Source organism: Callorhinus ursinus, unplaced genomic scaffold (assembly GCF_003265705.2).
Source record: "Callorhinus ursinus isolate GAN/ISIS: 27379988/994484 unplaced genomic scaffold, GSC_fseal_2.0 scaffold4, whole genome shotgun sequence".
Classification (NCBI taxonomy): domain Eukaryota; kingdom Metazoa; phylum Chordata; class Mammalia; order Carnivora; family Otariidae; genus Callorhinus; species Callorhinus ursinus.
In genome coordinates, this window is record NW_027397066.1 from 159,691,876 (window position 1) to 159,702,462 (window position 10,587).

Sequence of the window (10,587 nt, forward strand, 5' to 3'; positions counted from 1 at the left end):
ATAATATGTATATGGGCCGGGATCAATATCACTGGCAACATATTCCGATATTTGGTATTCTATTCAATTTTGTTAAAGAATACTCATTGTGGCCCACTGAATTGATTTCCATGACCCTCTAATGAGTCTGCAGTTTGAGAAAAAATGAGTCTGTGTGATAGAGACTTGAGGGAGATAGAAAGTGGTGGTAAACACTGTAGCCTAGGGATGGGTCTAGGGGTGCTTCCTATAGGAAAGTTCCTTGACCAGGGTCCTGGAGGAGGGGCACGAGCTGGATCAGTAAGGGAAAGTCATTCTAGGAGAGAAGCCTGAGCAAGACCATGGAGGGTAAGCCTAGCTGTTTGGGGAATAATGGTTAGCCTACCTGTAGGGGAGTGGCCATATGGGGGTAATGGGAAATAGGGAAACAGGCTGGGGTGATACTCCAAATAGCTCCTACCTGGAATATCTCTGACCCCTGGAAGAACATGGGCTTTGACCAATCAGAACATCACCTGTTGTCCCCCCTCTCTCCTGGAGCGATGGTACCAAGGTATGCCTGACAGTCTTTCTGGAAGAAAGACATGAAAGCAAGAAGTTAGCTGTGAACAAGAGTGGGGGATGGTGGTGGAGGATAGGAATGGCAGGTTTGGGGACCAGAACCCCTTGTGGGATGGAAAAACATCTCTGCATTATGCTCCTTGCCAAAGAATAATCTTATTATCTTTTTCTATGCTTCCAACCCCCTCAGGATTCTGAACATCTCATTCCCAGGTGAGGATCCTGTCTGGCTGAAGCCTGGGAGAGATCAGGACTCAGCGAAGGTCAGGGGCAGATCACAAATAGGAACACCTGTGCATGCTGGGGCAGACAGGGAGGCTGCTGAGACACCTGTGTTCAGTGTTGCTGGACTTAGGGCTGAGGGAGGCATTGGGGATCCGGCTTTAGGTCCAGCCAACAAATTTCCTTTGCCATGAGTTTCAGGATCTAATAAAGGAAGTATAACAACGTCTGCCCTGCTGAACTCAGAATTATACCATGAGCATGTGATGAGGAGCAGTTATAAATCACCTTGAAATGAACAAGTGGTTTATGAGCATAAGCACTGCCTTGGGGTGGGAGAGGGAGCACTTTCCTCCCGACTTGCCTAAGAAGGAAAATTTTTGTTTAAGTAACACGAATGTCATAGAACTGTCCAAAGTACATGATTTCAGCAATGAAATTTGTGGGACCTAACTCGTGGTTCTCTTAGTTTTATAACAGTGTGAAAATAATACATTCTTCATCAAGATTAGAAATAAAAACAATAATAAAAATCTCACATTTACTGTGTGTTGATTATGTGTCAGCAACTCTACCAGGCACTTTGAATCTCATTTAATTCTCACAACCAACCTGTGCAGTGCATACTATTATCATCTTCATTTCGCAAAGAAAAACAGTGAAAAAGCTGGTATAACTCAACTGATGATGACATAGCAAGTGTCCCACCTCACGGGGAGAGCCGTGAGCAGAGTCCCTCCACTTGTAAGTGTTGTCATGCTACGCCTAAGTGCACAAATGCAAGGTCCCCTCCTCTGCCCCACCCCCCAGCTGTCTAGGGCTATCTTCCCCACAAACACAGCCATGTTCTGCTCCCACCCTACACCTCCTCTCCTCTGGTTTCTCTCTGCCAAGCCTCTTAACTTCCCAAGAGCTTGGGTAGGAGTGTGGTGTATGGAGCAAGGGCTCCAGGAGCAGAATAATCCTGTCACTTTCTCTGAGGTCTGCACCATCCTCCAGTTATTCTGGGACAGGGCCTGGAGAATGGGTAGGGGCGGGCAGCCACCTGGGAGCTAGGTTGGGAGTCTGCATGCCTTCTCTCTCCCACATGTATAGCCACCAATACCTTTGGGAAGCTTATGGTTCTTACCAGGTCTTCCCTGAGATTCCATGCATTCCAGGGTCCTCCCTGTTTTCATCTGCTTTTCCAGATCTTGCCTCCCCCTGCACCTCCGCAACCGCCATTGGAGGTCAAGCTCCAGGCACACCTCCTCCATGAAACTTTTGTCTTTTGTACTCAGGTGCATCTTTCCTTCTTGGCACTCTGTCGACATTTGGCCTCATGGGATCCTTACTGTTCATATTGTGAAGAACATGTTGAGCTGAATGTTATCAGTGAGACATTCCACAAGGTAGTTTAAAAGGGCTTCTCCCATTGGGACACTCTAATGTGTTTACAAACCCACTTAGACTTGCCTCTGTCCACCCTTGATAGATCTTTATGAGAGAGGATGGTTTAATGAGCTTGAATTCCTCATCCACCACTTTCTATCTGTGTGCTGTTGGGCAAATCAGTCCATTTTCTCAACCCCCAAATTAGGACAATGATACCTCAAAAGGTGGCTGTGAAAATTAGAAATAATAGGTAAAGCACCTAGCACAATGCCTGGTTTCAATAAACTGTCCTGGGTTAGTGGAATCAACCAGGATTGGAAGAACTGAGGTTTCATCCCGGCTCTATGACTCTATGACTGTTCAACTGAACTTGAACAAGCTATTTCTCTCTTTGGAGCCTCAGTTTCATTTGTGGAATTAGCAGGTCTGGATGGTATTTGAGGTCTTTTCCAGTTTCTTTCTTTTCTTTTAAAGTTTTTATGTATGTATGTATGTATGTATGTTAATTCCAGTAACCATACAGTGTAATATTTGTTTCAGGTGTACAATATGGTGATCAACACTTCCATACCACACCTGGTGCTCATCACAGCACGTGTCCTCCTTCATCCCCATCACCTGTTTAACCCACGCCCCCACCTCCCCTCTGTAACCATCAGTTTCTTCCCTAGAGTTAAGAGTCTATTTCTTGGTTTGCCTCTCTCTCTCTCTTTTTTCTCCTTTGTTCATTTGTTTTGTTTCTTAATTTCCACACATGAGTGAAATCAAATGGTATTTGTCTTTCTCTGATTGACTTATTTCACTTAGCAAAATACTCTCTGGCCCCATGTATGTCATTGGAAATGGTGAGATTTTGTACCTTTTTATGGCCGAGTAATATTCCATTATTTACACACACACACACACACACACACACACACATTTTGTGTGTGTGTGTGTGTATATATATATATATATATATATATATATATATACCACATCTTCCTTTTTTCCCTTTAGATCTAGGGTTAGAGTTCGGGTTAGGGTCAGGGTGAGGCACAGGGTGAGGGTATGTGCCTGGTATCCTGCAGTTCAGAGACCTCTTCAGATTGTTAGGTTTAGGTTAGCATTAGGGTAAGGGTTAGGCGTTAGACATTATAGGTTATGGGTTGCAGTTATGTTTAGTGTTAGGGACACGGTTAAGGTTATGGTATGTGCTCGGTATCATGTAGTTCAGACACCTCTCCAGGGGAGAAAAACCCTAGACTTCTGCTGGGGTGAGAATAGACATGGCAGCCGTCTACTGAGCTGAGCCAAGGAGAGGATTTGGGCCTCTGAATGCTCTTTAAATAGATATTCAATTGTACCTTCTGTTTTTATCTCTACCTCCATACCCATTTTCAAAAATATTGCCAATTCTTAAAGGTTTGGTATCTTCCTGAGAGTAACTGGGCTGCTTCTCAGTTTTCCCTATCCTGTGTTTAGGAACCCACTTAGTCAGATCTACGGTGAGGGTGAGGGTGGGGGGGGTGGGGGTTCTGGTGAGGGTGAGGGTGGGGTGGGGTTACTGTGAGGGTCAGGGTCAGGGTCAGGGTTAGGGTGAAGCTGTGTGCCTGGTAACCTGCAGTCAAGAGTTTTCTCCAGAGTGTGAGGTTTAGGGTTAGTGTTATGGCACTGGTTAGGGTTAGGGGTTAGTGGTGAAGTCAGGGTTAGGTTAGACTAGGGTATGTGCCTGGTATCCTGCAGCTCACAGTTGCTGTTCTTTTCTTCCCCACCCCCAAGTTTTTATTTAAATTCCAGTTAGTTAATATATTGTGTTATATTAGTTTCTGGTGTAGGATCTAGCGATCCATCACTTCCATCCAACACCCAGTGCCCATCACAAGTGCCCTCCTTAATGCCCATGCCCTGTGTCACCCATCCTTCCACCCATCTCCCCTCTGGTAACCATCAGCTTGTTTCCTGTAGTTCAGAGTCTGTTTCTTGGTTTGCCTCTCTTCCAGTTCTGATGTTGTCTCCGACCCAGCCCCCACCCCCACAAGGCCTAGATGAATGAGCCCAGTAAGACCCAACTGGCTCCCCTGAGCTGCGTTTCGGAGGTGCCTGCTTTCCCAGGGGACCTGGTTTGCCTCTCCTTTGTGGCTAGGGAAGCCTGGGCTCTTCCCTGTGTGAGGCCGGGCTTGGAGAGGAGAGAATGGGCAGGAAGGAAAGAGGGAGGGCATCTGAGAGGACAGCGTGACCTTGAAGTTGAAGTCCTGTCGTTAGCCCAGAAATGACAGGTTAAGGAGGGGCTCTGGCGTAATGCTCTTCTCAACTTTAATTACTATAATTCTGAGAAGACTTGAGTCTAAGCCTTAGAATTCCTCCACGGAAAAAAACCGTGTCTTTGCAGCGTCCGCAGACAAGGACGTTAGCGAACTGGCAGTCAACGCTCCATCAACTCCCCACACAGGGAGCGCGGCCACTGACAGATGGAGGTGTGTTTGCAGCATGGGTCAGAGCCTGCCGAGCACCTTCCGCGCGCCTGGCTCCCCTCTCCCTGCGATCACCTGGCTACTCAGCCGGTCACAATTACAGAGCTATGAAGACAACGTCTATTACCTCCTGGGGAGGGGCGAGGGGACAGAGCAATTCTGAATGTGGCAGAAAGAAAAGGTAGGGAAGAGTCAGGGACGTTGACTTTGGGTATCTTTGTACTGGATGGCAGGTCCACGTTTAGAGGGGTTGTGGGGTCCTCTCTGTGTAGTCCTGGGGGGGATGCCTTCTGCGTGTGTGTGACCATGATGGTGAGTGAGGGGCAAGGAACAGCTGGTGGGGCTTGGAGAAGCCTGGCCTCCACTTAAAGATCTTACTCATTCATCACGCCCAGATAGCCTGGAAGCTTTCCTGATTCTGGAAATGATTATTCAGTACTTTCAATGTTGATTCTTGGCAAAATTCCAAAACAGATGACCGAGACTGATGATTTGTGAGTTCTTGGAAAAGAAAGGTGATTGCTAGAAGCCAGCACGAGTTCACTTAGAACAAAGCAGATCAACCCACCTCCTTTCCTTCTTTTTGACGGCTGTTAGATCGACAATCAGTGTGGCAGGGCACTTCTGCTCAGCGGAGGGTGGAGGGTGGTAGGTGAGAGGGACCCTTCTCCTAGTACTGTCCATGTGTCCATGGGACTTAGGTACTGTGGGGTGGGTGGCCTTGTGGGCTCTCCCTCTCACAAGTCTCTATTTTTATTCTGAACATACACAGCAGTGAGGTGGTCCCCGCAGAGACTGGGGAAGGGGACCCCATTGCCACATTGCCACATTGGATGGCTGCATCTAAGGCACACAGGCAGGCAAGAGCAGCATGGCTCCCTGGGGGGACCGCACCAGTAGATAAGGGGGAGTCCTGCCCGGGCCCAGGCCTCCAAGACCATTAGCACAAGGCAGGGGGATGTATGTTGGAGTGGAGCTGGGAGGTGGCTCTGGATTCCATAGTGGCCCAGGGCAAATTTAGAACACTGGGGGCCTGGGAAAAGCTTTGGACTTCCCATTAACAGTGCAAGACTTGGGTCCTGAGTCGATGTGGTACCCTCTCTCTCACCTTGGAGAGCCATCATGGCCCCAGTAAGGTAGACAGACATCTATGGCAAGACCAGTAAGAGGACCTAGCCTCCAAGTTTCTGCTTTCTTTGCAGGTAGTAGCCAGGTAACCTCAAGGAGGGCTGAGTTTTAGACAAGTGTATACAACCCCGGGAATTCTTTGTAATCTTTGGGAATCAGAGCCTTGGTTAAGTGCAGTTGAGGGCTCAGAGCCATACTAACTTGGGCATGAAAGGAAATGTGACCACATTTTATATGTAGAGGCTGATGAGACCTAGCTACTTGGGCTCGTCAATCTTTGAACTCACAAGTGTAAAATCATAAATGGCAGCCTTGTGAAGAAATGATAAAAATGATCTTCTGTTGGTAGTGCCCTTGGGTGGGCCCATAGTGTCCCTAAAGGGGATGCCTTAAATCTCAAATCTCAGTCGAAAAGGGAGACTCCTAGTATGGTGCCATAGAACTCAGCCCTAAACCTTCTTCAGTTCAGTGATTTCACTGAGGACGTGGGTGAAGACACAGAGAGCAGGATTATTAAATTTTTAGATGACAGTTAGAAGGGATAATTGAGGTCCAGGGAAAGAGCTGAGGGCTTGAAAACATCCTGATAAGCTGAAATGATGCCTGAAACAAACAAGATGAAATTTAATAGGGACAAATATTAAGCCCTATATTTAGGTAATAAAAATGAATTATGTAGGTACAGTATGGGGAAGCAGGATTTCAAATTAAAATTGTGTGGCGGGGATACATTGAGCAGAAACTGCCTGGTGGGGGCAGCAGAGAGGAGCCGCTTTATGGCGCTCACTAGGGAGCGTGGACCCCGCAGGTAGGGACGCTCTTCAGGGCAGTAACAGGCACGGAAGCACAAGGGGACAAGCGGGCCCGACATGGGCAGGGGAGGACTGATCTGCAGCACACAGGCTCCAGGTATGTGGGTTGTCTAAATCCAAGTGAGGCTGGGCGCCTTGTGCCTTGAGTCACTTCTGTCCCAGGCCTGCCACCCTGGTCAATTCTCTTCTCAGCTGGGGTTTGCCCAGTCCCTGAAAGGGCTTTCCATGCCCGCTAGCCCCGTAGGGGGCAAAGACTGGAAATGACAAGCTTCTTGAGATGGAAAATGGATAAGTGACAGCCTGAGGGTAGGGAGGAAAGAGCTGGGTGGGAGGGTATCTGAGGGGGAGGAGGAGGAGACCTCTGTGGTGATGGAACAGTTCTGTATCTGGATCGCAGCACTGGTTACATGAATCAACACCCATGAGAGAAAATGGCACGGAACTGTATACACACGTTGTGCCAGTGTACCTCATCAGTTTCCTGGTTTTGCTATTGTAGTATAGTCATGTAAATTGTAACCATTCAGGGAAACTGCATGAAGGGTCTAGGAGGTGGATCTGTACTATTTTTTTACAACTTCTTGTGAATCTATAATTTTTTTTTTTAAAAGTTAAAGAAAACAAAACACGAGAAAAACTAAGCCAGACTCTGCGATGAGTGCCCTCGGATGTGGGTAGAGGAGTAGGTCTCCATTCAGTCCTGCAGAAACTAGCTGTTCGGACAGCCTGTGGGGAGGGAGGGGAGGCTTGTATGCAGGAGGTCCTCAGGGTCACTGGCATTTGAAGAGCCCTTGGCAAGGCCCAGAACTTTGGGAATATAAAGCTTATGCAAGATGGAGATAAGAGCTACTCCCCAAACCCACAGGTGCTCCAGGTGGGTGGAGGACTGGGGATACTCCACATTCCTGGGCCCCTGACAGTGAGTTTGGTTAGTGGTTGCCAGGGAGAGATGTTTTTGGGACTTTTATCCTGGGAGGGACACTCAACAGTTGGTATGATCCAGCCTGGGAAAACCTGCCCCAAGTTCTCTAAGAGCTGGAAAAGCAGAAAGTAAAGGTCTCCTGGCTTGAGACCTTAGACAGGGTTGGAGCCGTGGGGAGACCCACCTCCAACCTCAGCCCAGACCCCCTGCAGTGCAGTGAGGACAAGCTATGGGGAGGCCTCTATGAGGCAACCTCAGAGGGAGGCCAGCTCTGGCTTCTGCTCTGGGGGAGGTGAGAGGTAGAGAGTGCACTGTCCTGGAGGACGCTGCCAGGAGGTTGCTCCGTGGGGGCCCTAGTGACTTCCAAGGAGGTGGCTGCAAGTGTGTCCTCTGTCCTGGCCCTGCCGAGGGTTTGGGACTGTCCTGCTCTCGGCATGCTGTTCCACCTCTCTCTTGGGGCCCGGGAGAGGCCAGTCACCGTCCTGTCCCCAAAGCCAGTGGGATTTGAAAATGGATTTCCCAGAGAGGACAGAAGTGTCAAGTATTTCGGCAAGGCTATCAAGAGGCAGCGCCCTCCCCTGATGTCCGGAGGGGCTGCCGGGTGGCTTTCCAGGTCCCTTTTCTCCCCCGGGGGGTTGTTTGCTTGCCGGGGCTCCTCTCAGTCCCCAAGCCTGGTACCCAGGGCATGAGCTGCACTAGGTGCGCCTCAGTGCGTCTCTCACCTCATTCCCACGGCTTCTTTCTGAGAACTGAGCCTTGGTCCCGCACCAGCTCCTCTTTTAGCCAGAGTCCCTGAGAATCAGGCCTCTGCAGCTGACACTCCCACCATTGCCATCTGCTCGGTCCAGGGCCCATAGCCCACTCCGGGGATGGCATTCTCCTGCGTCCTTGGCACTGCTCCGGTCCTGGTGAGATTGGGTCTCTGAGTGGCAGCTCCTTCGATGCTTCCGTTCCCCCAGTCCCGTGTGCCGTGTTCCTGCTCCCCTAAAGCCCATTCCTTTTGGATCCTCAGTGTGCCAAGGAGCTGGCACCAAGTGGTTGTAGATTTTGATCTATGCGGGCAGCACATGCCCAGGAAGGACTCTGCCTGGGGAGGGAGGGACTTGAAGAGACTAGGGACATCAGTACGGGACAAAGGAACTTTAAGGTTCTAGACCAATTAGGGGAGGTGGGGAAAGGGGGAGGCTGACTATACCCAAGCTAGAGACAGACATACCTGGTGAGGACATGTGCAGAAGACCCCATGTTGTGGCTCATTTCCACTCCCTGAGTCCAGAGTAGTGGATAGCAACAGGGGCCTGTTTGGGTTTGGGGACCTGTGCTCATCAGCGGAGGGGGTGGTGTCATCTGCTATGTGTCTTTTGTATTTGGCTTTCGAGGGAGACCTTGGGGCTCACAAATTCTCCTTTTCGAGCTGAGCTGGTGAGAGACCGTGGTTTGTTACTTCTGTGCCTATGGCATACCACATATTAGAGAATGATTAGGAGGGTAAAAAATGTGGGGTCCGTTTATGCCCGGGACTGTAGGAGAAGCAGCATCTGGGGCTTAAGGCAGTGGGTGCAGGGTCTGCCTGACTTTGGCAGAATTATGTTACTGGCTGAGGAGGGGCATGCAGTTCGCCTTTGTTGTCCCCCTACCCCCCTTCCTGAGCCCTGTAGCATACCTGACGTTCTCTCCCACCCCTGACATCCGTAAGGCTGCCCCAGGAAGCCCATTGCAAGGATGCTGTTCACAGACTAAACGGATCGCAAATTCCAAAGGCATTGAGCGTCCTGATGGCAATGTGGACTGGGACAGCCAGGGATTGATGTGGCAGGGCATGGTGGGGTCCGTGGGGGCTGGGGAGTCTGCCCCACAGCTGAAATCATTCAGATGCAAATTGTTTAAAAATGGTGTCTGCCAAAGAAGATAGAGCTGCCACCAGAATCTGGGAACTGCTCCTGCTGACCTTTCTTTTCCGTTCTGCCCTCAGAAGGGAGTTCTCCAGGTCTGTTCCTCAGGGTTCCTCCCACACCAATCCAGTGACTCCAGGGAAGTAGACTGGAGTGTGAGTGAAGGTCTGGTTTATGAATCTGCTCCCTGAGTGACTTTGGGCAAATACTCGACCTCTCTCTGTCTTGCTTTATTCATCTGTCAAATGGGCATAATGATATCCTCGTAAATCCACTTTGAAGCATTGTTCTGAGGATGAAATGAAATAGTGTATTTTTTAAAATTCATACCCTGTTTCATTCCACAGTGGATTTGAGGCGGCTTCTAAAAATACCTGTGATATAAAGGATAAAAATAAATAATATGTGAAATCATTTTGCGATTGTACTGTAAACACGTTTTCCTTATCGTTCCTGGGAGCAGTGCAAAAGTGATAATAGATATATTATTTCCCAGACTCATTTTCAATTTAACCTTGGCCTTCAGGGCCTTAACTGAAAAGCTGGGCTGTGGGGGTGAGGGCGGGGCGATCCTCAGATACCAAAGCCAGCAATCTGCGGGGCCCTAAGGCTTGTTTTGCTGGGGGGGGGTGGTGCTGGGGGGGGTCAGTTCTGAGTCTTCAGCCTCTTGCGGCTCCCTGTGGAGGCTTTCCTGGCAGCTCCCTTATCATTCAGGCCAAACCTCCCCTGAGCCTCCCCTCTGTGCCTTGGACCCGGCCTGGGTGTGCAGACACAGAGAAGAAAATGACCGAGGCCGGTCCTACCGGGGCTCAAAAGGAAGGACCCTGGGAGGGAAAGTCACATTGGGCTTAGCTTGATTGGGAAAGTCCTTAATTCAATTCTTTGTCCCTACGATGGACACCATGAAATGGGAACGTGCTCTGATAAAACAAAATTACTATGCAAATATAAACAATCATCCTCTCTGTTCAGTGCTGCTCTGAAAGGATTTCAAAACTAACAGAGCTGTTAGGATTTTGGAGCCGACAGCACCAAAGGGGTTCGCCTTGAACACTCCGCCATAGAGTCTTTCAGGGGTCTCTGCAGGATTGGGAGCCCAGGCCACAGAGATGAGCCCTTCCCTGGAGAATGCCTATCAACTTTGGAGCATGTATGAAATATTTAATATGTGCCTGGCATGGAGGTAGGCATTATGAAGGGAGAGTTGTTAGGGGCTGAATTGTGTCACCGCCTGCCCCCCCCCC